At 45.2% G+C, this 27,569-nt stretch overlaps 1 protein-coding gene across 5 annotated transcripts in view; it reads left to right on the top strand.

Moving 5' to 3' along the window:
* Positions 1 to 6,771: 6,771 nt before the first annotated feature.
* The window catches only part of cdh11 (cadherin 11, type 2, OB-cadherin (osteoblast)), a 110,063-nt gene continuing 89,265 nt past the window's right edge, over positions 6,772 to 27,569 (top strand). For 2 of the 5 annotated variants that reach the window (XM_061836557.1, XM_061836556.1), the window contains exons 1-3: positions 6,772 to 6,991; positions 11,439 to 11,531; positions 18,483 to 18,567. The gene's annotated coding sequence lies outside the window, so the exon portion shown is untranslated. Of the gene's footprint in view, positions 6,992 to 11,438; positions 11,532 to 18,295; positions 18,393 to 18,482; positions 18,568 to 27,569 lie in introns of those variants that run through there. The other 3 variants (XM_061836559.1, XM_061836558.1, XM_061836560.1) reach the window with 2 other exon arrangements.

Genomic DNA, 27,569 nt, shown 5'->3' with positions numbered 1-27,569 from the left:
CATTGGGATTTTGACGTTAAAATAAAGATTTTCATTAGATATCATTTTATATCGGAATTTGGAATGTTCCCAGTCGCTGACATTTTGGCGGGTCACGTGATCAACGTGCTTGCCGGAGCTCCGGGGTGTCTTTGTTTACGCACTTAAGTCCCGGGCGTAGGCCTCCGAGTCGTTCCCGTCCGAAGAACCATCCGAATCTTCTTCTTCTCCTTCCGGCTTGTCCTGTCAGGGGTCGCCACGGCGTGTCATCTTTTTCCATCCAAGCCGGTGGTTCCCAAAGTCAACCTGGGCCCGGACCCCCAGTGAGTCATTCAAAAACCTCAACTTTTGCCAATGATGTCGTGCTGGACACAGCTACGTCCTTCTGGTACAAAGAAATACTCCATTTTAGTGGCTCGCGTGCTCTTGCTTTTTATTTTTGCACAATAAATCAAAAAAAAAAAAAAAGGAAAAGGACAATTCTTACGTCTCCACATCACGGACCCCCTGGAAGGACGTTTTTCACCCCCACGGACCCCACTTTGGGAACCCCTGATCCGAGCATCTTCTTCTCTAACAGCCACAGTCCTCGTGTCTTCCCTCGCAACATCCATCAATCTTTTCTCTGATCTTCTTCTCGCTCTCTTCCCTGGTAGCTCCATCCTTCCCATCCTCTGACCAATTTCCTCAGACTCTCTCGCCTCCGGAAATGTCCGAAGCATTGAAGTCTGGTCTCCGGAACATTCAACTTTGGCTGTCCCTCTAATGAGCTCATTTCTAATCCTACCCAATCCAGAACCTCCGAATCTTCATTTTTGCGACTTCCAGTTCCGCTTCCTGTTGTTTCTTCAGCGCCGCCGTCTCTCAGCCGCACATCATGGCCAGCCTCACCACTGAGGAACCATCCGAATATTCAACATTATTGACAAATCTGTACGGACGTATTCCTCCGTCTTCCCGATCAACCGATACTTGTATTTCTTCATCAGATGAGGATAAATCCGAGAAATCAGCGCTGCCCATAATTGTGTAGGAACGGAACCGAGCCTCAGGTTGAGCACACGACACGACACGTCACGTCGCCCACGCTCGTCAAAATTCATCGACCGTGAACATCTCATACGTTGTTATTTTCAGCGAGTTGACTTCCCCTTTAAGGTGGATTCTGTGATGAACCACTTTCAGAATTTCTGTAAAATTTAGATGCAGCGCTTCAAAGTACAACCGGTATTTATCATCTTGTCTCTTTTCCACAGAACACAGCTCAACATCTTCAACAGCTGTTGAATGTTTCCCCTTGTCATGCGCTAAGTCTCTTTTCTAAACCTTTTCACGGGTTTTTCCACTACATTCGCACAGCCCGTGTTTCCAAAGCTCTTTCACGCGGAGATTTTGCAAAAATCACCGATGGAACAAAACACGCCGGCACGTATCGGCCGCGTCTTTTTCATACGGATCCCAGCAAAGCCTCCTACGGTAAGGCCATGATTTCCCCCCGAGGGACAACATCCGATTGCCGTCCCCCTTCAGGGTTTTGCTGGGATCCTGAAAAAAGCAGACGGGAAGCCGCACGCAAACCCGACTCAGAACAAACGAAGCTGGCGGCGAGGGCTAATGAGCATGCGTGCGCGAGGCACGTCGGGCGGGCGTCTTTTGCCCGTTTGCGAGATCGCGTTCGGCGTGTAGCCGCGAGATCCGCCGCGTGTCTCATTAATGGAGACGAAGCCAAAGCCTCCGCAGCGCGCACGGGAAAGAAGCCATCCGACGGTCCGTCTCGCGTTCGAGTCGGATGAATAATTCAGCGTGAGCTAATGTTGTCTCGGCCTCATCGCGCATATTTCCCCACCGCGTGCTACACGTCTTTGTTCTTATTTATGTCCTTTTTTTTTTTACGTCACGTCTCGTTGGGCTTTGATTTCCCGACGCGATGCGACGACACGCAATCAAGTTCATCGCGTCGGCAAGCGCTGTTGCTGTTGCTTGTTCCGATGGCAAATATTGAGGCGTCCCGCGATGGATGGAAGCCATCTTCAAACCATCCGGTTATGCTGCGTTTGAATATGGATTTACTCTGGAAAAGTGACTTTTTACGAGGGTGGAAACAAATATTTGAGTGCCTGTTCACCCAGCGAGACTGAGATTAAAACAACCAATTCGATCTTTCATGGTTATTTATGATTGAAAATTCATTTTGCTATAATGTGATACGATCATTTGTCTTGCGGCCATAATCCCACCCCCGCATTACGAGTTTCCTCGCTCACAACTTGGCAGCTTGGACGTCTTTCAGGACTGAGCGCATAGCTAAGCAGAGCTGCATTGACTGTTTGGGGATGCGCGAAAGCTGTCGACATGGCGGCGAAAGCTCCATTTTTTTGTTTTTGTTTGGCGACCTCTCCGCTGCATGCGCCACACACGAGGATCCCCCCAGTAATTGACAATTGCACTTTGGCATCTCACAATCCAAAAACGAGTTTGTTGAAGACTCCAAATGGTGCGAATAACTGCGACTGTGAGTATGAATGACGTTTCACGACAGACATATTCAAATATATATTCGTTATGCACTGTCCCATTTTTAATGACATCAAATAAATACGGAAACCTGCGTGAGACAGGACCACCCCCTCAAAACAGGCTAATTTTAGGGGCATTTGACAAAGGCTCAACACAGACATGTTATTAAGATGCCTGAAAACGGTTTTAAATATAATAACTGTCCTTTAGAATTTACAAATCTATTTATTATTTATGTAGAACGACTACATTCAAATGGCAAAGTGCTTTTTTATAGTTTCTTCGAATCCTGTCTGTGTCGATTCTACGTTGCAATCTTAACGGTAATCGATAAAAATTGAGTCAAGGTGACTTGTTTGCTCGTTGAAGACGTTTCACCTTTCGTTCCAAAAGTCTTGATGAGTTCTCAACTTGTTCTCGAGATGCAAATGTCCGTTGAGCAGTCGCTTGGGTGTCTTCGAATTAGTGCTTAAATGTGTCTTCAATGGGTAAGGTTTCCGATTGCGCCACCTTGTGTCATGGAGGTCAAAGAACACCGGTGAGAGGTGAAGTGTAAGGTTTTTTTTTTTTCTACCGTTAATTTACCCAATTGAAACCTCCGTACAGGGCACTTGGCCACGCCTCCTGAAGTGACGTCACGCCACGTGCGCTCGCGTAAGACAAACAATTCGTAAAAATGGCAAATACAATACAATACATTCTGAACCGAGAGAGACGCCGTGCTTCTGATTTCATTCAAATCATTCACACTTAGCAATGTTATGCTAGCGGAGAACGTCTCATTCATTTATACGAGACGTGTATTAAAAATCACATTTAGGGCATATCTTCGCGCAAACACCGTCTGGTTATGGTTCTGGCCGCGAGCCGGCAAGAAATCGATACGTTTGCGCAGTCCGATCATCGCTAAATATCGCTCAACAAAGAATAAGTGTGGCAATCGTTCACACGCAGCAGTGTTATGCTAGCGAAGAACTTGGAATTCATTTATACGAGACGTGTATTGAAAATCAAATTTAGGGCATATCTTCGCGCAAACACCGTCCGGTTGAGGTTCTGGCCGCGAGCCGGCAAGAAATCGATACGTTTGTGCAGTCCGATCATCGCTAAATATCGCTCAACAAAGAATAAGTGTGTCAATCGTTCACACGTAGCAGTGTTATGCTAGCGAAGAACTTGGAATTCATTTATACGAGACATGTATTGAAAATCAAATATAGGGCATACCTTGGTGCAAACATGTGTGTTCCGGTTGATATTAGATGGATTTAGTTGATGATGCGGTCTTCCACAAAGTTTGACCCATCGAAGGCATTTTTCGTACCGGGTCTTCGGTTTTGGAAAGGGTACGAATCGAACTCCCACCGACTAGCCTTTCAGGATACCCGTCGTCACTATTACAAAGTCCGTGACGACACCTCTTAACCATATTTTTTGTTAAATAACACCAAATACGCGATAAAACGCTAACTAAACCTATACTGCACCACGCAATGTTGTAAAAAACAGGCTTTGGTCTATGCAGATCTCTGGCCTCTGATTGGTCAGTGACGCGGATTGCGCAATATCCACGGAGGGGTCAATTGGTCTCAGGGTGGTGGTGACGTCATTGGGAACCCATCCATTGCTTTGGAAACCATTGAAGGAAATATTATTGACGTTGATGTATGCCACAATTTCAGGTACTCAGTACAATAAATTCCTAAACACACGTTTAATAACTAAGAAGCAGCAAAGGCCTTCATCATACCAAACATGGCGGATGCTAATGCTAAGCTAAGCCGAAGCAAGGTTACGACTTTGGAGTCGTGTCGTCACAATTCGCAGGACACATGGGGACAAAGTGTGGACTGTGCAGAAAGGTTTATGCGATACATATTGCTCTGCTGGCCTCACTCTTCATCTTTTCTTCTTTTCGTTCCATATTTTCGGTCCCACGTGCCAACTGCGAATGTAAGACACGCGACGTAAAACAAATGTGCGCCGATAGAAACATAAGTCATAAAATCAGTCGCGCTCAGCAGCTGAGGCTGAAATGCGTTTGCCGATGATTTCGAGGAAATTACGCATGCAGATGTATTCGTCGCTCGCGTGCAATCAGCGCCGGCGAGAGGCACAACACTCACGTTGCAAAACACTTTTTTTTTTTTTTTTTTTGGGTTGTTTTTCTTGGCGCTCTCCTTTTTTGTCCGCGAGCTCTGATCCGCGCCGAGCGCGATCCTCATCAATGCGCCGGCATCACATTTTGTCCAGGTGAGGATCTAAAAATAGCAAATAAAGGGCAGCTGTCAGGCCGGCGGCCCAAATTGGAGATGGAAGCGAGCGGCGGACGCCGACCGCTTCACCCGCATCTGTCGCGTCTTTATCTGCGGCCGAAAGGTCGAACCCTGCCAGACTGCGGCTGACTGGCTCAAGTGTAATCAAGCATGGCCGACTTTTTCTGACACGTCTAACCAAGCCATTTCCTGGCGCTGACACTTTGTCATTTGTTACAAAGACGTCTCCTCTCCTTCAGCGACCTCCGTGGGCGACGACGTGAGCGCCTCAGCTAATAAAGCGAAAAGGACACGATGAACAACGCCTAAATTGGCGAGTTAACATCAACGCGCTGGCTCGGATCTTCCCGTTTGCGTCAGTTCCCAATTAGGGGATAACGGCGTATTTTTGCGACTCATTAAAACAACCACGCGAAATAGGCGGAAAACAAAACAAAACAAAACGAGAGAATCATCTTAAAAACTTTGAGCTTGCACTTCCGCAATTAAATCTCATGATAAGCCCTCAGACTCGCAAACTTATTTTGCTCGGCGTAACCTTTTCGTTAATAAACGACACAAACAATCAAGTCTGAATGGCAGAATATGGATTTCAGCAAACACAGAAGTAATACATATAAATGGAAAGGAGGGATGTTTTTATGATTATTATTTTTTCGTCCCAGTCACTGAAAGTCTTCCCCTCTGAGTTGGATTCAACTCGTGAGCATCGCGACCTTTTTATCGAGTTCAGAGGCCAGACGGACATCTCGGGCGAACCCACCCGGCCTCAAAGGACGCCCCGACTTCAGAGACGACTTTGAATTCCACAGTAGGAGGTTTGACCCCCCCACAACCCCATCCCTGACGAAAACAAAAAAAGAGAAAAAAAGAAAAAGCTATTCCGAAAAAGACGCTAGCATTCGCGTGGCGTGTCGCTAATTGCAATTAGCATTTTGTTTTTCTACACACAACTTTCCATCCGAGCACAAGAAAAATTAATACAGGACTCGGGACGGGCAGGTACCGATCGGGCCAATACCAGCTTTTTTTTTTTCTTTCGGTCTATCGGGACTCATAACGGCTGCCGATACTCGCCGGCCACCGATCCTCGTGTCCTGCCCGACGGCGATAGCTGGTGAAGCTTTGGCCTCGCAGTTCTGAGGTCCTGGGTTCGATCCCGGCCCCGCCTGTGTGGAGTTTGCAAGTTGCGTGGGTTTCCTCCCACATCCCAAAAACACGCAACATTAATTGGACACTCTAAATTGATTGTTAGTGAGCCGGTTTGCGATTGGCTGGCGACCAGTTCAGGGTGTACCCCGCCTCCTGCCTGTTGACAGCCGTTCTAGGCTCCAGCACTCCCCGTCACCCCTGTGAGGATAAGCGGCGAAGAAAATGGATGGATAAGTCTTGAAGTTGATTTTTTTTAAATTCTTCTTAGATCAGTGATTCCCAAACAGTGTGCCATGAGCGCTCTTCAGGTGCGCCGTGGGAAGTTATCCAATTTTATGTAATGTATTTCCAATAAATATGTATCTTTATTCATCTATTTAGGCCAGTGAGGCACAATGACAGACAGAAGAAAAAAAATCCTCTTCTGTTTGACGGCAGGAAGTACATACAGTAATTAATTGATCCATTTTTGGTGACATGTACTTTTGTTGGTGTGTCGGGGGATTTTTTCCAAATATGGTATATGGTAAAATATGTGCCTTGGCTCTATAAAGGTTGGAAATCACTGTCTTCGATTGACATCTTGATGATCTACCTCTCAGGTATTCCGAGTATTTCTTTATCGATTGTTTTTGTCTGATTTTCATCCTTGCCCACCTTGTCCTGTGCTGGAAACAATTGTCCTGTTCATTTTTTATTTATTTATTATTATTATTATTTTTTTTTCCTGTCTTGTTTGTTCATTTTTTGGGCCCACCTGTTCCCGTGAAGCTCCTCCTCCTTCTCGTGTTGACCAATCAGCTCCCTCCAGCCCCGGGTGTCTTGCCCAGGTGTTCCTCGTTGTGCCGCCACTCAATTTTTGTCACTTCCTTATCCGTTCACCACGTTTGTTCGTGTCGGCGCTGTCGTTACTGCCCAGTTGTCTTTTCGAGTTTTAGGTTTAGTTCACGATTTCTTTGCTTACTTTGGTTAGTTTGGTCATTTTGTCGAGCCTCCTGGACTCCCGCCTTGCCTCCCTGGACTCGCCTTGACTTCCTCATGTTCTCCAACCTCACCGTGACAACAACGTATGTACATATTTGTCAAGTTTATATTAATGCTTAAAGGGGAATGTTAGCTCGTCGCTCCCTAAATTTACGCTTATTTGCTACCTCGATGTCGCCCTTCTGCACGGCTGACAGTTTTTGCGTGCGTGCCGACCTTCTCCGCCGTCTTTTCTGCCAGTTGAGACATACGTGAGGGGAGCTCAAACCAACTTTTTAAAGAGGTCCAACCGATGAAAGCCATGCCGACCAAATTTCAGGTTACTCAGTGAAACCGGCTTCCTGGGCAGAATGAAAAACAAACAATCCCAGCGGGGGTGCGACTAAGATGTTAAGATGGATGATCACACCGACAAAATGTGGTGACGTTTTGATTGGGGGGGGGGAAGCCCTCAAAATGGCGACTGAGGAAGTAACAAAACTATTCCAAGATTGTCTTTGCACCCAAAGCGCAGGCCCTGAAAATCAAAAGACGGGTTTATTGTACAAGCAATAAAGTTGAGAGGTTTGCCCAGACGGGATTATTACAGCCCCGAAAAAGGCTGAATCGACAAATGTGCTGCAGAATTTCTTTTAATCCTCTAAAAACCTGCAATCACACACTCTGGCAAATCAGAAATAAAATGTACATACCGGATATATATATATATTTTTTTCCCCTTAGTGTTCAAGGGAGCGGAAAACGTGTCGGGCTCCACTTGTCCTGCTTTGGTGCAAAAAGACAGTTCAGCCGAGTTTTTAATACTTTGCAATATAAAGTGTACATATAGAGAAAATGGCCTGGTTGTTGCATTTCACTTGTAAAAAGTAACCAAATCCGTGTCCTGCCTCAATTTCGTTTGGGTCACTCGAAATGCTAACTAACTGGCGAGTCCAACCTTGACCCTTCGACTGCGAGTTGGCCGCATCAGGGAGAAGCGGCGTTTGCGTTTCGGGTCTCGGGTTCAAAAAGTTTCAGGAAACGGCGCTCTCGCCCGTCGATAAACGACACCCTCAGCTATTTTGGAGACAAAGACGCGGGCCGGCCAAGATGGAGAGCAAATTGAGGTAAGCCGGGGAGGAAGGGAGCTAAAGTGAGATTTAGGAGAGGAGGGAAGGCTGATTAGTGGGCGGCTGATGCATGGAGAGAGGCGCTGGGGTGAAGATGGACTTGGGGGGGGGGGGGCTCACGATGGAGGGGAGACGCAGACCATCACAGAGAGAGTCTGGCTGAGAGAGAGCAGGAAGGACAAAGTTTAAGCAGGATTGATGACCTGCGCCTGTCTCCGAGTAAGGCTGGAGATGTACATCATTACAAAAAGAGGATGCTCCCACACCTGAGCTGCGGGGGTGTTTCTTTTGCTCGCTTTCACAGGAGCCAACACCAACCTTGGATCACGGAGCACTTTTTAGTGGGTCGCTAAACCGAACCCCCAAAGGGGAGAGACTAATCTGTTTTTTTTTTTTTTTTTCTGGTTGAGAAAGAAGAATCGTTACCTCTGTAACGGAAGGGGCCACATATTTTCTTATCGATACAAAAAAAAATTCGCTAAACCTAACTCCTAACTTCCTTGGAAGGGGGTGACACTCATCTGTTTTTTTTCTGGTTGAGAAAGAAGAATCGTTCCCTCTGTAATGGAAGGTGCCACATATTTTCTTATCGATACAAAAAAAAATTCTCTGACCGTGACCCCTTCCTATTAAAAAAAAAAAAAACTTGTGATGCTTAACCCTATCCTGTAACAGTTCTTGAATTTAAAAAAAAAAAAATAAATTTGCACAGCAATTAACAAAACATTTTTTTTATATATATATATAACCTATTTTTGTTGTTGTAGTGCCAGGATAGCAAATTACACTTTTTGTTGTGTTCTCATTTTTCTCTAAGTGCTTGTCCTGTCTTTTTTTTTTTCCTACTTAAGGGTCAATATTTTGCTTCCTTGGCGGGTTGCAAACCCTAAAGCCAAACCTCTAATCCTACCCGTGTCCTAGTACAAATTTGGATTGGGTCACTAATGCTAACTCCCAATACAACTCCTGGATCAGTTTCTGTTGAGTTGCTAACCCGAACGTAAAGTCTTTCCTGATTTGGTTTTAAGTGGGTCTCCACGCCTATTACGGGTCTTTTTTTTTTTTTTTTGTTTTTGTTTTATTGGGTTCGTGGGTGTTAAACTAATGCTGCCCTATAACACATTTTACCGGTTTGCTAGCCCAAATCCCTAACACCGACGCCGATCACTTTGTAATGAGCAACTTATAACAGCCAACTGTTATCCCCAAACTAACCCATAAAGAGCACTTTGAATTGGGTTGGAACGGGTGTCTTAGACCCGTTTTTATCGGCTGGCTAACCCTAAACCTGTGGTGGATTGAGTTTTATTTTGTTGCTAACCGTAACCCCAGGCCTACATCCTCGTGCTTTTCTAATGACTCACCTTTTACTGGGTAAGTTTCAAGTGGCTTGCTGAACCTAATAGTTTTACCGAGTCATTAACCCTAACCCCTGTCCCCTAAACGCTGACCCTCTACCTCTAAGCAAAAACATCTCCCGGAAGACCTTTTCTAGGTTGCTAGCAGCTAACCATACACTCGCTTGATCACGCTATGTTCACGCTGCAAGCCGTGATCCTTGCTTCAGATTTGTCCGCCAAATCCGATCCTGTTAATGTTCACGTTACGAAAACAAATTTGACTTGAATGCATCACCGAAGTGACTGGTACGCTCACAAAACAGACGTCATATTGCGCATATGGACAAAACTCGCGGTGCAGTATTACTAGTGTTAATTTGGCCCCTCGTCTAGATTTCTGTGCTAATACTTTTGTGCACTTTTCAGGACTACATTAACCCTTAACGCGAAGAATCCCGCGGATCGCGGATACTTGTGATCTCCTTTAGCATCTCCCCGTGTAGGTCTGCTTGCAGTTCCAGATAAATGTTTTGTGCTCCTCGTCCTCCCGAACTCACGCAAATCGGGTTCAAAAACTGTCAGTGTGCCTGTAGCGTTCCGCATTTAAAGGGAATGGGAGAAGCCACTTTGAGCTGTACATGAAGTCGGCTGTCTTTTAGGAGCACCGGGGCGCGCTTCTCGGCAAAATCACCGGCACTGGGGTCTTCGCGGTAGATTTATGCCAGTCACGGAACTTGGAGGCCTCGGGATCAAAGGTTGGAGAACCATTTAATAAATGTTATCCGGAAAATGAAGAGCATCAGAGGGCGCCGCATTAATTCAGCGTCCCAAGGTAGTACATCCAGTTCTCGTCACGTATAGATTAGCCATTTGAAAATAAATAAACAAATAAAAGGCTCACTCAATTTAGACCTTGCAGGGAGAGGAAAACATGTCGTCGGCTGAATGCGAACTCACTTGGAGGTGGGCCAGCGAATTAGAGCGTGGAGGCCGTTGTCAATGGCTCCACTACGTTAAGTGTGCGCGCGCGTGCGTCGGCCTCCATTATCATTACGGTGATTCATTTCACCGCACGTGCTGGCGGAAATGGACGAGGGGGTGGGGGGTGGATGAGGATGGCGAAAAGGAGGGCAAGGGTGTGGCCACCGGAGGGAGCGATTTGGAGCAAACCGCCGTGAGGGCGCCGGTGCAATTAATGGAGGGGGCGGAGCAATCAAGCGCCACTTGCGTGGAAATACACGAGAAAGTGGGCCAGGTCAACTTTTTTTTTTTTTTTTTTTTTAAATGTTATTTTGGTTTTATTTATTTTTTTTTTTTATTTGCGTTGCCTCCATTGCCGACGCAATCGTGACAGAAATAATCCACACTGTGGAAAGTAGCATCATCAAAATTTGTCAAATGTTTCATAAAGGTTTCTTTACTTTTTTTTTTTTTTTTTTTTTGAAACATATAATTCCATTTACATAGTTAAGAAATATTGACTTTGTCTCCATTAGCAACTTAATGTTCCGGGTCAACTAGCAAATTTGCCAATCAATAAATTCTATTTTCAGACAGTTTAATTTTTCATTTTATTTTGAAAAAAAAACAACAAAGCTTTAAGATATTTGTAGTTATTTATCATTAAAAAACAAACTTGATTAGCCTTGGGGATAATTGACAATCATTTGAGAAATTAAGTGTATATTTTTTTATTTTAGCTGATTATTGGGCAAATTTTTATTTTATTGTATTCATTTTATGTCCAACCAGTATATCTCATTCCATGTTGTATTTTTGCGACTCTACTTGGGCAAAAATTAGTTGATTGATTTTAAATAAATAATAAAAATAACGATTTTTAACAAACGTTTTCGATCTGATATGGGGGTAAAAAGAGCAACTAATGGAGTAACTTATTTTTATACATTTTAATTTCATTATTTGTAGTTTTAATTAGCTTTAAGTATACTTATTTTTGTTTTTTAATATATTTTTGATTAATATCACTGAGTGATTAAGTACGTAACATAAGCGGCCGGGCACATATTCATATTTGACAGAGTCACGTCATTGCCTTGACCTTTCACCCTCATCCACAGCCCGCCCGCTCGACCCCGCCCAGGTGAGGCAGGCGAAGCCCGTTTTAGCCGAGGTGACGACGGGTCGCTCTGTCGTCGTCCATCACTCGCAGGGTGAGCGACGTTTTTTCATTGGGGAAGTTCGAGTCGGGGTCCCGAGGTTGGCGCAGGGAGATTTTAATGACTGACGAATTACGGCCGACGCCATCGCGAGCCCCGAGCGCGCACACACACACTGCTCGATGCCCTCGTTTGAAACTCTAACCCTGACTGTAAAACTTAATCCGAAATCATAAAACAGACTTGAAACTATAACCCTTGTTTCAAACCCTAACCCAGGCGTGAAACTGCACTTTTTTTTTTTTTTTTTTTTAAACTCTAACCCTGGTTTTGAACCATAACGTTGATTGGCTTGATTCCTTAATCTGGAAAACCCAACCGGGACTTCGAAACCCCCCTTGCTCCTTCTCTCAAACTTTAACTTCAGTTTGAAAATTTTACCCTGCTATGAAAGCGTCATTAAAAACCTTAACTCAACTCATGCAACCAAGGCATGTTTGGGGGAAAAAAAAAAAAAAAAGTAACAAAATTAAATTGCAAAACCACTCGTCAAAGTAAACAAAGAAACACTTGAGAAAGTCCAAAACAGGAAGCAAGTCATTACCAATGGCATGACTTGGAGAAGGCGGCACGGCGGGATCAGCTGGAAAGTGTTGGCCTCACAGTTCTGAGGTCCCGGGTTCAATCCCGGACCTGCCTGCGTAGAGTTTGGCTGTTCTCAAGGCACTCCGGTTTCCCAAAAACGTGCAACGTTCATTGGACACCCTAAATTGCCCCTAGGTGTGATTGGGAGTGCGACTGTTTGTCTCGATGTGCTCTGCGATTGGCTGGCGACCGGTTCGGGGTGCACCCCGCCTCCTGCCCCTTGACAGCTGGGATAGGCTCCAGCACTCCCCGCAACCCTCATGAGGATAAGCGGTGAAGAAAATTGCTGGATGGATGACTTAGAGAAACGATAATGAACCGACAAGCACTGAAAAATTCAAGGGCACGAAATCCAAACAAGGGGACGAGACATGAGTAGAAACCTGAAACAAAGCTAAACAATCTCAAATTAAAACGCAGACCATGGCAGTGAAACCTTAACCTGACTTTGAAACCCTGAACCTGACTTCAAACCTTACTAACCTTACCTACTTCGAAAGCCTAATGGGGGTTTGAAAACGTGGCTTGAAATCCTGAACCTCGCTTGGAATCCTAACGGAAATCCTTAACGCCGGTCGGAAAACAGTCACCCTCGCTAGAAAACCCAATGTGCTCACACGGTTCCGCGTAGAAGGATCTGCGTTCCGTGTGGTCCTGCTTTGTATTCCAAAGCGTCCGTCCCCGCTGCTACAAGACGCTTTGATTTGATATCAAACGAGCAGACGACTGTCAGATGAGCCAGCGAAAAGGTTAGCGCTCTTAATTGAACCCTCGTGTCGTCGGAGGAGATGAAGGAAGCGCAAAGGAAAACCTGCGAGAGCAGATAGCAGCGACTCTACGCGCAAGTACAAATACTTTGGTACTGTGTTTACGTAGCTTGATCAGGTTCTTTGCTTGAGTATTTATTTTCTGATAACTCGCTAGGATCCAGCTAAGGTGGCGATTAGCTTACAACAAATCTCTGGGAAGACGCTACCCAGTGACATGCGGACTTCTTTCACCGCCGCTAGTCCCCTCCCGTCCTTTCTCGTAGTTCTACTTTTGCCTTTTTGTTTTTCTCCAATAAACGGTACTTCACTTCTATTCAAATAAAACGGGCGAATGCTTTGCCATCTTGTTGTTGTCTAAATAAATAAGTAAAAATAAGCTCGCAGTATTTGGATAACCGAGCGCGGAAAGCCGCAATCCTCTCATAGTCCGCGATGGATTTAATGGCGCGGTCGGCCGTCGTCGTTCATCTGAAGACGCCGACTTTAATACTCTTCACGCCGCGGTTCCTGTTTGCGCTCCCAATTGATTTGGAGCCAGCCGCACGACGCGGTCCAATAGAGGGGATTTGCCGATGATGTAACGCGTGTGGGGAATGAAACAATGCCCGGGCAAGCCGGGCATATTCCATTATTTACGTCTTATTTCATCATTTTCACGTCACGGCGGGTTTCAGGCGCCCTTTGTTTGCGCCGAATTTGCATCCGCTGTCGTGTGCGTGCGAGTCTTTCTGACTCACTAGCGTGGTTTCAAAAAAAATCATTACAACTCGTGAGATTGACTGAATGTTTGGATCTTACATCAAATCCCAGCGCATTTATCGGTTGAGAAATTGGTCGTTTTTTTTTTTTTTTAAAAAAAAGATAATGAAAGATGACACCAGGAGGCCAACGTTAGCCGTTGGATAGCTTGGACAAGTTTTAATCCGTCTCGCATCTTGTCATGAACTAATATGAACAAATAATTAGCATGGCAACTCGTGGCTAGCATGGAGAATTGCGTTGCCATTAGTCAAAATCATCAACAACAACAACAAAAAACCACAAAAAAGGCCAACGTTAGTCGTTAGCTGGCTCCAACAAAGATCTCCATCGATCCATTAATCGATATTTCCTCGTCCGAAACTACAGCGTAGCCGCTAATCTCAAACGGTTTGACGGCCGCAAAATTGACATTTCAAGAAGAAAGTGGAAATCAATCTGGGCCGTGAGCGTCAGTTTGGCCAACAAAATCATCCACAAAACAGCGGAAAGTGCTAAAATGGGGAAAAATTGTCAAATGTGCAAAAAAAAAAAAAAAAGAGCTATTCAAGTACAAAATGGGAGAATACTACAGTTGTAAAATGCGACGTTGTAGACCTCGGTTGAAGTCAAACAACACGGTGAGTCACTCAAATTTGTGAATGTTGCTTCCCTTGAAACGCTGATATTAAAATACTGTAACCGATAAATCTAACCTCAAGCTGAAATATTATCACATTTGTCACACTTTTCAATAGGGTGGCAGTCTGCCTATTTACCGAGTCCCAGTGAATCAGATCGATTGAATTATTATTTTTTTTTTTTTTGACATGACAGTTTTTATTATTTAGCGGCAAATGAAACTATGCTCTGAAATGCTTCACCGCAGTGCAAGTGACCTTCACGAGTTGAATCAACAATAATAATTCGGAACAACACTGGGGGAAAAAAAAAAAAAAAAAAAGCCTTTAAAGAAGCGAGACGACGACATTGTTATGACAAAGACGATGATGACTTTGGAGTCCGCGCTGCATGTTTTTGTGCTGACGTTAGCCAGCGTCTTCCATAACCGCCATGGCGGCCGCTTTGCAACTCCAAATGGGTCAACTGAACACATTCTTACGGATACCATAAACGCATTATCATTTAAACTAATAATGTTGACGTGAATTCTGAGATTTGTTTCGAAATATATCAAGCGGCTTTGAAAGTCATTGCGGAAAATATGACTTAATAGAGAAGACTGACAACTTATTATTTAGCTTTGGACAGATGGCATTAAAACGCTTTTCATAATTTTTTTTTTTTTTTCCTCCATATTTTTGGGGTGTGGCTAAAACGTAGCAGCTTGAAGCACTTTGGTGTCCAGCCTACGTCCACACTTGCTGACTATTAAAACTTTTGCGCCTTCATTCGTGGCAAATATGTGAGGTACACTTCGCCAAAATATATCCATCCATGCATTTCCTTCACCGCTTATCCTCACAAGGGTCGCGGGGAGCGCTGGAGCCAATCCCAGCTGTCAATGGGCAGGAGGCGGGCGGGGTACACCCAGAACCGGTCGCCAGCCAATCGCAGGGCACATGGAGACAAACAGCCGCACTCACAATCACACCTAGGGGCAATTTAGAGGGTCCAATTCGTGTTGCATGTTTTTGGAATGTGGGAGGAAACCGGAGTGCCCACCCGGAAAAAACCCACGCAGGCACGGGGAGAACATGCAAACTCCACACAGGCGGGTCTGGGATTGAACCTGCGACCTCAGAACTGTGAGGCCAACGCTTTACTAGTTGTTCCACCGTGTCACCCACAAAATCTAAATATATAAAAAATAAATCCAATTAAAAACTGCATACAGTGCACGAAATGTCATGACAAGGGGAAATATTCTGGTTCTTTCAACTTGGATTTGAAATAATAATAATCCACCCATCCATCCGTCCATTTTCTTAGACGCATTCACAATCACACCTAGGGGCAATTTAGGGTCCCCAATTAATGTTGCATGTTTTTTGTTTTGGCTTGTGGGAGGAAACCGGAGTCCCCACCCAGAGAAAACCCAGGCAGGCACGGGGAGAACATGCAAACTCCGCACAGGCGGGGTCCGGGATTGAACCCGGGACCTCAGAACTGTGTGTGGCCACCATTAATAATAATAATCCACAAATGCATAATTATTGATTAAATCACTTCACCACTGGAACAAAATGTGCGCAGTCGAGTCCATAGAGAGGAGCGCACGTGTTGAACATGGACTCGAAGTGTCCGCTTGACCTTTGACTTCCACTCAGAACGTGAAACGGCAGCGTTCAAAGCCATCCGCCGGCGTCGAGGAGGACGCTCAGGATGTCGTTTGGGCGCACTCCGAAGAAGAGCTTGTCCGCTCTGTTTTGTTTCCCGGTGAGCGCCGCGTCCGGCCGTGTCATATTCGCGGGGGTCCGCGATGCGATCGGACAGCCCGCGTCGCCCGCGGAGACTCGGCACCGGCGTACCCGCTGCCGCCGCCGGCCGCCCGACATGACGGCGGGGCTTTGTGCGGCTCTGGACGGATGCGCCGGTTTGTGTTTGGGCCTGCGGCTTTGCCACCTGTGCGTGAAAAGAGGAAAAGACTGCTGCTGATCGGAGGAGGAGGAGGAGGAGGAGGACGTACCACCCCGGTCAGCCGTTCCCGGGGTTTTTGATGCATTTTTTTTTTTTTTTTTTTTTTTTTTCAGGCTGACTTGGATGCAAGATGGCAGACTTTCTGGAACTTTCCAGCCCTGGCTTTGTTTTGACACGGCCACCCAATTTCATCTTATTAAATTAAACCGGCTTCGGGTTGCGGATTGGGTTGCTTTTCGAAATAAAGATCGCTTTTCATTGCGAGTCTGCGGCTGTCGCGCTCTGCTGAAACTCAAATGTTTCAGAATTTAGCCGCATCCCTTCAAAGTGGGTTCAATTTGGTCGGCATGGGAGAAAAAGTATCTTTTAAATGCCTCTGAAAGTGCCCAAATGACTCGTCAAAGGTTGCTGTAAACCAAAAAGGTTGACTTGGTCGTACGTGACACAAAAATTAATTCGGATTGGATAAGATTGGAGACTTCCGGGTTCTTTTCAGGCGTCAGGTTTTTTTTTTTTTTTTTTGTGGTTCTACTACGAGAGAGACACCTACCAAATTTCAGATTTCTAAATCACACTGTAATCAGGAGTCAAATTTTTACAGTCTGAGTTCATCTTTGAAGGGTCCCTAGAAATGGCCTAAAATTCCCTCTTCAAACCCAGATGTAGTCCTTCGTGTCTCCTTTCAGGTATGGGTACTTGATACTTTTTTTGTAGAGATAATGATGATAACCACACGACCAAATTTCATGGTCCTTGTCGGTCCTTGTCCTGGCTGTGCCGTTCCCCGACACGGTGAGGCCCACTCCCGCACCTCATTCCCTGTAATTATGACTGATACAAATGGGACTCCTCCTCGGGTCTGGCCTTTGCCAGATCTTTGCCTCATACCTCGTTCCCGGATTCTCGCGATTCCGTTCCTGATCTCCCGTGTACCGACCCCTGCCTGCCCACTGACCTGCCTCTCACGCCTGACGACCTTGTTTCTGCCGCTCCCGTGGATTCCCTGCCTGATCCCCGACACCGGACTGAATAAAATCGTTTCCCGAACCGCCTCCATGTCTCCCGAGTCATCCATTTGGGTCCAACCCCGTGTTCTGGTCCTGACCGGCACAAGGTGAAACTGGTTAGGATGATTATTTTCTTTGAAGGCCCACCATTCGTGGCCAACAGGATCTGTTCAAACCCAGACTGTTAACTTGTTTTGTCTTTTTTGGCACGGGTTCCTGAGACTTTTTAGTGGGTCTACTCATGATAGAGCTTCATACCAAGTCTTGTGTTGCTAAACATAGACCGATCTGAGAGCTGGTTTCTCAAAAGAAATCCTATTTTCAGGACTGCCACAGCGCTCCGCCCATACCCAGGGACGAAAACGCAATGTTTCTAGCGTAGGTGCTGTAAATTTGGTGGCCGTCGGGCAAATTCTCGAGGCCGAGTCAATCTTTTGAATGTGCACTTAGAGGAATAGTTCCTGCTTTGAGAGGAGGAGATTTAGAATGGAGGAGAATTTCAGTCTACTCGCCGCTAGATTTACACACATCAGTGCGTTGAGAGGAAGAGAAGGAAGGAAGGAAGGAAGTGAAGGTTTTCAAATGTCAAGTCCTCCGAGATTAACAAGCCAGCGAGGGAGGCCCGAGCTCGGATTCCGCGGCGCTTCCGCCTCCGAGACGCCGCCGTCCCCCGCGACGCGACAAGCCGCCCCGACGCCCCCTAACACGCGCGCGCTCTCGTCGCATCCTTTGCACTCGCTCGCCTTTTTCGCTTCTCTCTCGTCGCACCTATTTTTTTATTTTTATGCGCTCTCGCTGTTGGGACTCGAGCAAAGAGGGCCAAGGAACGAATACATTAACTCCAACGGCTCTCGGTTGGAAGCGCGAAGCCAAACTGTCCTGATCCCCGGTGCCGTCAATTGATTGAGGTTGTTTGGGCGAATTCTCAAGGAGGAGATAACCGCACCGGTCCAAGTAGGGGAAAAACAAACTTTGCAATTTAGTATTGGCCATCTGTCGCGCGTACTTGCTCCTGATTGGACCTCATTTCAGCAGATTTCCACGTCGGAATTTTCCGAAAAGTCTCATAACTGGAATGTGCCCAAAATCTGCTGGAACTTGTGCAAAAGTGGCGGACTTATGGACGGTTCTCGGGACTGTTTCAACATTTCCACGTACAACAAGTGAACGTTTCTGATTTTGACATTTGGTTTTGGAACCATTTTTGTTTTATTTCATGTCATGTTTTTCTCTCTCTCGTTCAGGTCCAGTCTACTCATGAGCTTCTTGCGTCCGCCTGTTTTCGTCAGCCCTGTTCCTCGCGTCCCTCCGACCGCTCGTCTTGTCCAGGTGTGCCTTGTTGTCTCATCCGTTTTGTTTTTCTTTTAGTTCCTGCTTGTCTTCCCTTAGCGTCGATTCGCGAGTGTTGCAAGTCACACTTCCATAGTGACGTCATTTTCAGGTCTCTGGATTTGTATGCTAGCTTGTGTCAAGGGGATTTTGTTTTGTTTTGTTTTGTTTTCCATGTGCATGTATATTTTTGGGCTTGCACCTGCTCCCCTGCATTGTTTCTTCTGATACTCTGCACTTGGATACTCAGTTTTTCGCCACGGAAACCCAAATCCGTGGCAAACTCTCGTCAATCAAGATGCATTTTATGAGAGAAGGCTCAAAATTGATGTGAATCAGTACCACAAACTTTGTAGTAACTGTACAACAGGGTGATTTTTCTTTTTTTTTTTTTTTTTTTTTTTTCATATTGTTCTAAGTCACTTGAAAATATTTAGGATAAAAGAATATTTTCTGTGTGTCAAAATAGACAGGTTAAGCAGCATTTTTTTTTTTTATATGTTCATATTTTTCAGAGGCAATAAAAACATGCATTCAATCAGCAATGTCGGGATAGAAAGTCGTCAACTTTCAGCACGCAAAGTACATTTCCGCGCTAGCAAACAAATGATCTCGGGGATGGAATTTTATAGATGCACTGACCCCGATTCCGCTGTAGATTCCATCAGCATAAAACCCGACTTCTCCCTGGCGGGCCCAATCGATTCCATAGGGTGAAGGCGCGCGCACGCACACGTGGTCTTCGGAACGACAGCCGCGTGATTGCGCTCGCGTCGCGTTGGCGTGACCTCGCCGGCGCCATTGTTGAAGGCTCGACGCGTGGCGGCCATTTGTCCAAAGGACGCTCACGTTGGGAGTGGAGGAGTTGTTGTTGTTGTTGTTGTTGCCGCCGTCGGGGTGAACTCGGGTTAAGTTTCTTATGCTACTGCACGGCTCGCGGCCTTTTAGTTATACAATTCTTTCGATGGACGGCCAAATAGTCAATAAAAATAGTTGGAGGCATTTAATGGTTTTTTTGGTGGCGAGGGGGGGGGGGTGGCGTGCATCGTGGTGGGGGCATTAACTCGATTTGCCTTCAAAGTATTGCTCCTCACCACACTACAAAGTAACACGAGACTTTCACTTCTTCTTCTCAAAACTGAAGACCCGCCTGTGTGTGTTTTCATTTTGTAGTGGTTGACTTCTACGTGGACGCCAAGCCACACCCGCACGTGCACGAACAAAACCGTACCGTGACTTCCGGCCTATAAGCCGCGACTTTTTTCCACACGCTTTCAACCCTGCGGTTTATACGGTGATGCGGCCAATTTGTGCATTTTTTTTTTTTTTCCCCACTCGAGCGGAAAAGGTGAGAGTGAGACCGGTGGAATATGTGTGCCGAGGAAGTGACTTTTACCGCTCCGGCTCTCTTAGCGTTGCGCTAGAGTGCTACTGCCGTGTCTGTGATTTTTACCAGTATGTTTTTTTTTTGTTTTTTTTAAACCGGCCCAATTAGCGCGGCGTTAGCATGTGTGGCAGTGCTACCGTTAGCATTAGCACGGAGGCGAAATTGTTGCACTCTGTTTACAGTCTTTCTTTGTAAATATCTCGTGTTTCAATGTGGGCACTTGCAGCTTTTACACGGCTGCGGCGTATGTATGTACCAAATGGTATTTTCTTTACTAATGTACTGTGTGAGGCTTATAATCAGGCGCGCTCAGTAGGCCGGGAAATATGGTATTTGAATTTACAAGTGAACACACTAAGGCATTTTCCTATGAACATGCATGCACACACGCAAAAAAGTGCATGAACGCAGAAGAGAAGCCAACACCGATACACAAACAAGCACAGGAAAATATACAAACGCACACTAATGTACACAAGCGCATTGAGGAAACGCACACAAACGAACCCAAGTGAACAATGTTCACATACTACTGATGTAAAAGTACTCATTACCGTAATTTCTGGCCTACAGAGCGCACCTGATTATAAGCCTCACCCAGTACATTTTATTTGGTACAAATATAAGCCGCAAGTGCCCACATTGAAACCCACGTTGAGACTCTACACAGAGTTTTCAAAGTTTTAATACCTTAGCTTAGCTTAACATAGCAACAACATGATAGCACGAACAGGGCTGGTTAAAAAAAAAAAACAAAAAAAAATAAAATAAACATACCGGTAAAATAAAAAAACAGATGTGGCAGCTACACAGTAGAAACGTGGTAGGACAGTCCTAGCAGGGCCGGTTTTAAAAAAAAAAAAAACATATCTAAATGGAGAAAAGTGGCAGGAACACAGCAGCAACCCGCTAGCTCTGTACTAATGCTAGTGCAGCGCTAACTGCGTCAGTTAAAAAAAAAAAAAAAAAAACATACCGGTAAAAATTACTGAGACACAGCAGCAACATGCTAGCGCAGGGTTAACAGGGCAAGTTAAAAAAAAAAAAACATACCGGTAAAAGTCACTTCCTCGGCATATATATTCCACCGGTCTCACGTTTACATTTTCCGCTCGAGTGCCCCATTGTGCCCATTTAAAAAAATAAAATAAAAAAAAAATGCGCAAATTAGCCACATCACCGCAGAAGCCGCAGGGTCGAAAGTGTGTGTGGAAAAAAGTCGTGTCTTATAGCCCGGAAATTACGCTAATTATAGTAGCCGAAAGCAATCGGATCAATAAAACTAACAACTCGTCTCCATGACGATGCAGCAAAACGGCGACAAACAGCACCAAGACGAGCGCGGTGGTGTGTTGACGGTCCTCGTACAAACTTCAAACTCATCACGTTCGACTTTTCCAATTGACACCATTGCAGCATTCCTGACATTTTACCTTTTTACTGATACGCCCGTCTGACATTTTCTCACAGCGGCGTGAGGAATGAATGCTAATCGCGGCCGCTCATTCCGGAGCTCTTGGAGGAAACCGACAGTGGCGGCCGAGATCCACTTTTAAGCCGCAAAAAGACAAATCCAAATGTCACGCATTTTCGGTTTGTCCTTGCGTGTTTTGTCAACGTAGCATAAAAATACAGGAACGCACAACGTGAGCTTGTAGCCACTTTTTCTTGGGTTGCAAATAAATAATGTGGCTGGATATTATTATGGTGCCCCAATTTGGGAAGGTGGTGGGGGGGGGGGGTGTTCATATTTGTTTGGTACATGTTATGTCATCATTATGTCAGTACAAATGGAAATTAGCTTTCTAATAAATGCGGCGCAAGCATCTTTTCATGTCCACTAATATTGATTAATACTTTGTAATCATTGTCCATCAAGTAAATAAAAAAAAATCTTCTCTGTTGTACCGAAGTATAAATTGATATAAAAACATGAACATCATATTCTATTAAACAGTAAAAATTCTGCCGTGACTCATGTTGCTGACTGAAGGTCAAGGAGAGTCAAAGGTAACAAATGCGAGCGAATTTAGTGCCAAAGGTGTGAAAAGAAAAGGAAAGCAGTTCATTTCTTGACATTCCCTTTTATTGTCATGACCGAATGTACTGTACAATCTTGTACCGGTGCTTAAACCGTGATAAAAATGGTGTTTATCTGACGGGTTGGAACGGATTAATGGCATTTGCGTTCTGTTCAATGGGCGACGATTTGGAGCATGTGTTCCTGTATTTGGGATTTTCTTATGTGTTGAAACGCGTACGCTGCAGCGATTGTAATTTTTCAAGGGATTCCGCAGTGGCTCTTTTGTGTTGGGCTTGTTTTGTGCGACAAAATATGACAAGTCGCTTACTCACACTGCACGCTAATTGTCCCCGCAGCCCGCCATGCAAGCGCTCATTGAGTGCTAATTGCCGCCCAGAGGGAATGCGTTACGCCTCCCCCCTCCCCCTCCCCCCCCCCCCCCCCCCCCACACACACACACAAAACCCCCCACACAGATGCAGCACTTGCTATTGTTGTTATTAAAAGCAAAATTGCTAATTTGTGCCTGTAAATTGATAATAACAGTTTTGGGCGCAAGGGGATTTGAACGCGCGTTGACTCGTAGCCATGCGGTCGGCCATCTGATTGAACTTTAAATTGTCATTTAGACTACGGGAGCCTCGACCAAAATGCAAATGTCCGCCCGCGTCCTTAATTCACGTCTCACGCTGAACATTTTGACACCGTAATGAAAGTTGCGTTCATTATCGAGACGAACGTAAACTGTGGAAGGAAATGTTTCTTCCCATAATTTTTTTTTTTTTTTTTTTTTTTTTTTTGGCTGCCGTCTCGTCCCTTTTGCTTCTGAAATATTTTCATCTTGCAATAACCTCCGCCGGCGTGATTGGTGGTGCTGTGCCACAGGAATAGAAGGAGAATAATAATGCTCTGATTAAGCTTATAGAAATCAATTAAAATTGCAAGCACTCCTTTGTTTCGCGGCCAGCGTGAGAAATAATCATTTAACTTTGACGTTATGCTCCTCCCCATCTGTAGGACAAAGGCGAGAATTTTTTATGATTTATCTGTCAGGGATGCTTGCCTCTTATTGGGCATCGGTTCCTGACATTTTCTTTGTCCAATTTATCAAAGTGAGGCCTGGAATTCACCCAAAATGGTGGCTTCAAATCGAAACTGCCAACTTCGCCGTTCACTTTCTTTCTTTGGGCGTTAATAATTTTTCATGTGCCAATGTGATCGACTCGTTCACCCAATTTCAAGTCGATCGTTTTTTTTGTTTTTAAAGAAAAACAACCGAGTCCAGCTCTCCTTGGCCGTTTGCCATCCGATCCGTTAGCATCTGCTCCGTTCTCCTTGCGAGTGTTTTCATTTTGTATTTGTGCGTTTGGCTGCTTGTCCAGTTCGATATATTTCTATTTATATTTATATGTACATTATATCGGTCTAGTTTTTTTTTTTTTTTTTTTAATGGTTGCTTTTGTTTTGTTTGTTGTAGTAGGTCTTTTCTTATTAAAATCCAAGGTACTGCTCTTACCGATTTCCAATAATTTGTAGAATTGTATTTAGTGATAAGGATGTTTGATATTAGTCTCATTAGTCAGTTCTGTTTTCATTTATTTTTATTTTATATTACAGTAGGACAGCACGGTGGCGCAGCCGGTAAAGCGTTGGGCTCACAGTTCTGAAGTCCTGGGTTCAAGTTTGCATGTTCTCCCCGTCCCTGCGTGGCTTTTCTCCGGGTGGGCACTCCGCTTTCATCCCTAAAACATTAATTGGACACTCGAAATTGCCCCTAGGTGTGATTGTGAGTGCGATTGGTCGTTTGTCTCTATGTGCCCTGTGATTGGCTGGCGACCAGTTCAGGGTGTACCCCGCCTCCTGCCCGTTGACAGCCGGGATAGGCTCCAGCACCCCTTGTGAGGATAAGCGGCTAAGAAGAGGGATGGATGGATGGATAATGATGATGAAGTACAGATAGGGGTCAAGGTAAATAGTGTGTTGTATCTTCTTAAAAAAAAAATGTAGTTTTTGCATTTATATTTTTGTTCAAATGTTTTTTTTTCTGTGACTTTTTTTCTTTTTTTTTTTAATTAAAAAAAATTTTAACTCAATAACCGGTTGTAAGTTTCTCATAGGCGTCTGTCTATTCGCATATCTGAAGGCAATTTTTTTTTCCTTTTTTTTTTTTTTTTTTTTGCTCCCAGCACAAAGCAAACAACAGCAACTCAAGAAAACTTAAACTTTTTCTAGATAGCTTTTGTATTTGAAATTTTTGATCAAATAAAGAAATGTTCTTCTGCAGTATGCATTTGTACCCCACGGTGAGGCCGGGAAAGACCAATGGCAAACGTCGGTTCTTCGGATCAGCAGCGGAACTTTGTCTTCTCGCGTAAGAGACGAAACCCCCAAAATGTTCAATAAACACATCAGCAAAGGGCAGCCCGGGAGGCTCGCCAGCCGCCGTCTGCGTTTCCTCCGTCACAACTCCTTATCGCCGTCTTTCCCGGACATGTGCACTCAGTCAGCAGTCGGCGATAAGATAACGACAGGATGAGATGGATGAGGTGAGCTGAGCGGCCCCGCTGAGAAGAGTGACGGCGAGCAAATAAAGAGTCTGTGGGCTTCTTTAGCCCGCGAGGTGGGCTTCTCACTTCAAGAAAACACATTAACACCGACTTGATGACGTACGCGGCTATTTTTAGGAGCGGCGTCTTTGCCGCGTGTTGCTGCAACCGCGAAACCCGGCGTAAATGTTTGCTTCTGAAGCGCTCGCCTGTTTACACGAGCGAAAAGATTCAATCTTTAATTAGCCGCGCTTGTTTTCGAAGGGATCGCAAAACCTCAACGTAAACAAAAGCGCTTTCCCCTCCGAGCCCCCCGTCGGAGAAGGGGAAAACACACCTCGGAGGGAGCCCGCCGAGAGCTGCGGGGGTGCGACGGCTGACAATTGCGCTAAATTTGGATTCGGCCGCGGGCGACGAGCTAATCGGAGCCCGCGGCTGGCAGCCGAGATCGTTTTTTTCGGATCGTTGTCACGGCGGCGTTCGTAAATGCTCGCGCACTCGCAACGCCGATTCGGACAGACCGAATAAGTGACTGAGTGAGGGATCCAGTTGCTGTTACGCAAATGATTTAGATGTCGGTGGCGAGTTAGCGAATGCATTTGTTGCGAGTTTCGAAGTTGTATGTGAGCGAGTGAATTGCGAGACGCTTTTTAGCGGGGCAAGTGTCAATAAGCAGGTCGTGATCCGGTTAGGACTAAAGCGGTAATTAAATTGTAGGCTTGTAAGACTCAGATCTGATCTTGGTCGTGTCTCTGTATCGGATTAGCAAGACGGTCAAGACCAGCAGCGGCCTGCTATTCTTCAACTTCATTAATTCTGCAATCTTCAATTCATTGAAACGGCGCAGACCACGGCAAGCGTTTTACCCGGCCGGCATCGCGAACGTCTTGCTCGGATGAATACTTTTGAGTGTCACCATGAATATGCAAACGTAAAGCAAAGAACGAAAAACTCTTTAACTGTTCAACCTTGTCACTGTTTGGCAAATGGATTTGTGCAGTGTCAGCGTTTTCATACTTGAGTCTCGTCTCCGTCTTGGTCTTGATTTGGTCTCGACTCCCCAAAGTCTTGGCCTTGGTGCGTTCTGGTGTCGACTAGTATTTGTCTTGAACGGCTGAATATGTTCGTAGTAAGTTGTGAGTCGGCGAGTAAGTCACCTAAATGTCACGGAACAAGTGAGTGAGTTAACTTGTGAGTCAGTTGAGAGGGACTCATTTACCAGTGCAAGGGCCACGTCAGTGTCATGTGACTTAGTTCTTGGTACGCAAATAATTGTTGAATGAGCGAATTAATTAGTGACCAAGGGAATGAGCTCTCTTTTCTGTACGCAAGTGCGTTTTTCAAATTTGTATTTTTAAGAACTCGTGAGTCTGTTGTGAGTAAAATTGTGCAAGTAAGCGAGTGTGTTTGTTGTGATTAACCGACTTTGTGCGCTGTGAGTTCAACCATAGCATATGATTTTGTTCCTGTTAGCTAATACAAGACCTTTTTGCCATGTGCGAGGCCGGACCACGGCCAAGAAGGGCGTGGCCTGGCCTGGCGTTTGCCAGTTCGTTGCGTATGCTTTACCACATCCCGGGTTACTCCGCCACTGCGCCGTTATAGTCCAGTCATGCTCTTGAGTTGTCTCATAGTTATCGGACCTCGTTTCTTGTTTTGTGGATCCTGCCTTCTTGGACTGTGTTGTCGTCCACGACTTAGTTTATATTAAAGCCCGTTGAACATCATGCCTTTGCTTGGGAGTCCTGCATTTGGGTCCGCTTCCGCACCGCTGGTTTATGGCACCTTTTTTTTTTTTTTTTTTTTTTCCAAAGGAGACGGCCAAATATGTCAAATTTTGGAGGCAATGCACTGTTACTTCTTCTTGATCTTTTTTTTTTTTCGGAAATGATCTTCCAAAAATACCCGATTTAGTCCTGTAATGGTGCAAGGCTAGGCTACAAGTGTCCCTTCATTCTTCCCGCCGCTAACTCGTCTAACCCACAAAGACGGCTTACTGGGGCGCTATTAAGAAAATCAAAAGACCCCCCCCTATTAGCATTGGACAAGAGATGCGCATTAGCATAAATTCAAAACCATTTTTTTTTCCCCCCTCATCGCAGGCGACATTGGAAAAAGCCCACGAGTTCAAGCATATGCAAAGTACGCAACGAGAATAAAAACAAGAATCACATTTGACCGCTTCAAAGTGCCGCAGAGCTCCGGAGCATCAGCAGGGATTGGCAACTTCAGCACCGGTCTGCCGTTTGTCGTTTTTACACCTTCAGAAGGGTGGGGGGTGCTTTCTCCTGCAGAGAAGCTTTGTTCGCGTAATGGAACAATTGAGGAGAAAGTGAGGCGAGTAAACTGAACAGCAGCATCCACATCGGAGGCGAAGAAAACACTTTGGGGCCCCATCGACTGTGAATACTTAATTGGCCTCAGCCGAGGATTATTCAAGCGCAACGGCGACGGCTCCCAAACACTTTTGTGCACTTTCGTAACGGGAAACAAAAACAACTGCAACAAAGAGGGGAGGAAAAAAAAAAAAAAAAAAAAAAAAAGTTCACCCCGCGCTGAAAGTTGCAGTTTGTAGCGCGCGGTCGCCGCAAGCTAGCCGCGGCGGCGACGTTTTAATTGGAATGCGCGGCGGCGGAAGGCGTCCAACAAGTAAATTGTAAAATTGTGATGGAAATAAAACGGCAAAGTCCGCGTTGGTGACTCGCTGACTTGATTGTCAGCCTTTGAGTGAATTAGTTGTAAGACCGATTTGAGTGAGTGACTCCGAGCGAATGAGTCAATTGATGCCAGTGTCCCTACTGACACTTGACTACTCCATCCATCCATCCATCCATTTTCAGGCGCTACAGATATGGCAATGCGCTCCCAGCCTAGCCTACTCTACTACTAAAGCATACGCTTCAAGCAAAAAATCAATATATTTCTTAAATTATTTTATTATATAAACTATTTAAACTATGCACATATTCCAGTAAAGCATGTATCAGTAAGTGATCAGTAAAAGCTTTAAAAAATGCTCTAAAAAGCCCAATTTGTTAGGCTTGGA

The sequence above is a fragment of the Syngnathoides biaculeatus genome, chromosome 12, assembly GCF_019802595.1.
Source record: "Syngnathoides biaculeatus isolate LvHL_M chromosome 12, ASM1980259v1, whole genome shotgun sequence".
NCBI classification, from domain to species: domain Eukaryota; kingdom Metazoa; phylum Chordata; class Actinopteri; order Syngnathiformes; family Syngnathidae; genus Syngnathoides; species Syngnathoides biaculeatus.
The sequence above is the reverse complement of the archived record's forward strand: the minus strand, read 5'-3'. Positions and strand labels throughout refer to the sequence as shown.